The sequence below is a fragment of the Chinchilla lanigera genome, unplaced genomic scaffold (assembly GCF_000276665.1).
Source record: "Chinchilla lanigera isolate Chin_1 unplaced genomic scaffold, ChiLan1.0 scaffold00012, whole genome shotgun sequence".
NCBI classification, from domain to species: domain Eukaryota; kingdom Metazoa; phylum Chordata; class Mammalia; order Rodentia; family Chinchillidae; genus Chinchilla; species Chinchilla lanigera.
In genome coordinates this window covers 14352456-14356624 of record NW_004955413.1, presented here as the reverse complement: position 1 = coordinate 14356624, position 4169 = coordinate 14352456, and positions in this window count along the sequence as shown.

Sequence of the window (4169 nt, the reverse complement as noted above, 5' to 3'; positions counted from 1 at the left end):
ATTTCCTTTACTTTTTAAATCACTTTCAGGTAGTGTCTGTGCTTGCTTCTTGTATCCCTGTGTACTTTCACAAACTCTTCTCCCCATCTCTTTTTTTTCCCTTTCCTCCAAGCTATTGCTATTTGCTGCCACTGTCCCTTCAGTTCTCTGTCACCACTCTTTCTTCCAGTCTTGCTCCTGTAGTGACCTCTACACAGTGTTGAAAGGAATCTTTTGTAGAAGGCTACCCTAATTCTCAAAAATAATCTTCCAGATCATTTCCTTCACTTACAAGTTATTTTATGATCTGCCTTGTCAACAACATGACCTAATGTAAATCCTGTCCTATTTGATTTATTGCATTAGATAGCATAAATTTTCAGTAACTTAAACATGCCAAATATGTAATTTGTCCACCAGTCTGTAGCACATGGTTCATACTCCATCTATAGCATTGTCACCATATGAAGTACAAGTAAAGACACCATACTCCAACAATCAGATGCATTATATTCTGGGGAAATGACTGTATAATATATTTGGGCCAGTGTTTATTTAGAAACTAAAACATGAATGAGTGTTGGACCAACCTCTGATTATGATGGATTAATTTGAATAGGCTCTTTAAGCCTCCCAAGGCATCTCACTTAGGGCTTTCATTTTAGAACTTGGAAGTTTGTTTTCCAGTGATATTGTAGCCATCTGTTATGGTTTGGGTCTAGATGTCCCTCTCATGCAGTCATAGAATTGTTTTCAGAGCTGGCTGAATCTAGAGTGTGTGACTGATTCATAGTACAATGCTGGGATTAAGGGAGCTGGGATTAAGCATGGGTGACTGCTGGATCAGTCCACTGACTGGGTTGGCAAGACAGTAATACCAGTAGTCTGGATAAGATAAGAAGGGTGGAAAGAGGCTTGTCTTTTTCTGTCTCATTGCTTTTGCTGTGTTCTGCTGCTATGAATGGTTGCCCTTCTGCAGTCTGCAACCCACTCTTGGAGCCAGAAAATTATGGACTGAAATCTCTACAAACTGTGAGCTAAATAAACCTTTCCTCCCTCATCTTTGGGTATTGGGTATTTTGTCTCAGCAATAAGAAAAGTAACGAAGATATCATCTACCATTGCTTTTAAGGGGCCATAGCACACTTGTTGAAAAATATTTTTTTATTTTGTTTTCAAAAGATAAAAGTAGTGTTTTATTAACTATCACACAATTATAAAACACTTTAAATATACAATAAGGTGGTCTTTAAATTTGAGCTGGTCTTAATGATAACAAATGAACAGAATTGAAATGTTTGAAATAAGTGAACTGCTGCAGTTATATTCAAATTTTTGAAATAAGTGAACTGCTGCAGTATGTCTTTAAGAAAATTTTATAGCTTTTATAAGACCAGCAATGTAACTTTATTTTGTACATTTTTAATTGGCAATATAAATAATAATTAAAAAAGAAAAAGAAAATACAGTGTAATAAAAAACATACATTTTTCAATTAAGTGCATTAGATACACATAAATTTCAAGGGAAGAAATAAAAAAAAGAAAATATTTTCTTAAGACAGGATTCCATGGAAATTTTTTTTACAGGGTTCAGGTGCAGTCCTGGAAGCTGAATTTCCAGAAGGTCTCTAGGAATTTAGGTGCTTGAGAATGTTAGGATCCCTCACTGAGGCTGCACTGTCTGCTCAGGTATAAACTTGGCTCAAGATCATATATAGATTTCATTGAAGTTGACTGGACCTTTATTTCAACAGAATCAGAAAAATTCACATTTCTTATATTCTATGTCATCCTGACTTTTAATGCATCAGAGTAGGCTTTAGAAATGCTTGTCCAGAGTGACCCAGAGTGAATATTTATTTGTAAATATATATATTATTTCAATCAAGTGATCTCTTTGCTAGAAGAATAAGTGAACAGGAATAGTCACTCAGCCTAGGGAACTGGAGACTCAGAGAATTATCAAGTTCCTAATCTTAAAAAGAAGTGTGGAATAATAATGAGATGATAATAAGTGTATACATAATATTGTATTCATTGACATGGATATTCCTCCATGAACTATAAATCACAAACAGTCACTATATCTATTTATTTTGTATATGAGAGAACTAAAAATAAAAGTTAAGGATTATTCCAAATTTATCTGGTTGGTGCATATTGAAAGGTAAATCTGTCAAACATAACATGTTATTCTCAGAACTTTATTATCTCAGAGGTCACTTGATTAAATTCGGGGCACTACTGAGAATGCCCTGTTGTAAAAAAGCCAGCTTTATCAGCAAATTCTCTGTCAATTTCTTTAATGGAATATCTTCCAACCACAGAGTAGATACTTGTCTAGAACAGGAAAGTTGCTGACTTGTAATAACATTAACATTTTTATTTGTTTTACAAGTCTTATTGGCCTACAAAATAGAGGACTTTAAATAATGTTAGGTATCTGTATTTATTGGACATAATGGAGAATATATTGGTTTACGTTTACAAAAGTAAATCCTGAGAGGACTTTGGATATTTGCTGAAGGCCGAACCTGATAGGTGAATTCAGTCCAAACATGAACCGAGTTGGGGTGGAGACAGTCTATGGACCAGGTAGCAAAAACTGGGTCAGAGACGATATACAGCAGGGCCAAGGAGGAAAGACACATGTGCTTGAGGGAAACAGTGGAATATCTGGTCTAAAATTGGCAGCAAAAGAGCAAGATTTGGATAAAACTAAGATATATTTATAAGAAATCTTTGAAAGACTATATTCTGAAATTTACTTATACTCTGTGACTCCCTCATCAAGCTAGGCTGGGGAATTAGAGAAATCCCCTCTGATTAAAAACTGTACATTTTTACTCCTGTCAGCCTACACAGATAAGGTTAAAATATTCAAATAACTTAGTATAAATTCTAGAAGTTATAAAACCCATACAGGACACATATCTAGTGTTCTACCCATAATTTCCTTTTGATAGTCACAATGATCTTTCAAATTCAACTGAACTATTCTGAAGGTCACTTTAAGGGAAAATTTTACTATTGTTGAGAATTACAAAGAATTGAATTGCAGTATATAAAGACTAATTTTCTGAGCTCTAATTTTTTAAGAGCACAATCAAATAAATCTAATTGGTATAATTATCCTTTCACAGACAGCTTTAAATTGTTTACTTGAATCAGAGCAGAAAGGAGCAGAAGGAGAAGGAAGGGAGATTCATTTCAAGAGTGCAGATTTTAGGCTTTATGAGGCTGTACTGAGACTTTCAGGGATACAGTGTGAAACTTAGGTATAGCCACAAAGAATCTGTCTGAGAATAAAATTCATTGTCTGACATTTTCATGTGAAGTTATTCTATACTATTCTGCGTGATAAATTATTAAAATTGTTTGCTTCACTTAAAATTTAATCCCAGAGGAGTTGAAAGCAATGCTTTTTTGATCAGGGACAAAAACTAAAGATGAAGCATACGGCATTAGACTTCCATCTGTTCTGCAAGGAAAAAGCATGCCATAGTCACTCCAAAAGTGAATGCGCTTGTGAACAGAAGTAATTTCTACTTTATTCTCAGCCGCATAATGAACCTCTTCATCTTAGGGATGAGCAAAAACAGAGATGGTATCGGATCATTGTGTTGAATGACTAACTATATCTCCAACAAACTTTACTCTGACGATGATGTAATGGCAGTACTTCCTCCCCACCTCCCTCCTTTTGTAAATACTCCTTGAAAGTAACATTCAGGAAGCATCCTATAGATATCATGACCCCCAAACACTCCTTAGGCTAAGGTGATTATGACATCCATTGTGCTGGGTTGCTGACTACTTTCTTTGTCTCTTCAGTTTCTCTTACTTTTTCTCTGCCCTGGAATGCGGATTAGGATGAAGAAGGCTGATGTGCTTCCCTGCTTTCTAGCTTCTTGTTGGGTCACTCTATTTGGACGCACTGCAGAAAATTGGAGGGTGGCAGGAGGATGAGGCTAAAATATTATTTTCCATTATCCTTTTCTTGTGAGTCACACTGAGTTGGTCTTGTCTCTACAGTACAGCAGAAATCTTGTTGGTTGTTGCACTCCAAATAGCTTCTCTCAATTTTGTATGTATGTATATACAGGATGGTTAACATGGTTGTTCTTCTGTCTTCTATTTCTATGCTGAAAGAAACTGTCAATGAGTCTTTGGTTGACCAGTATTGCA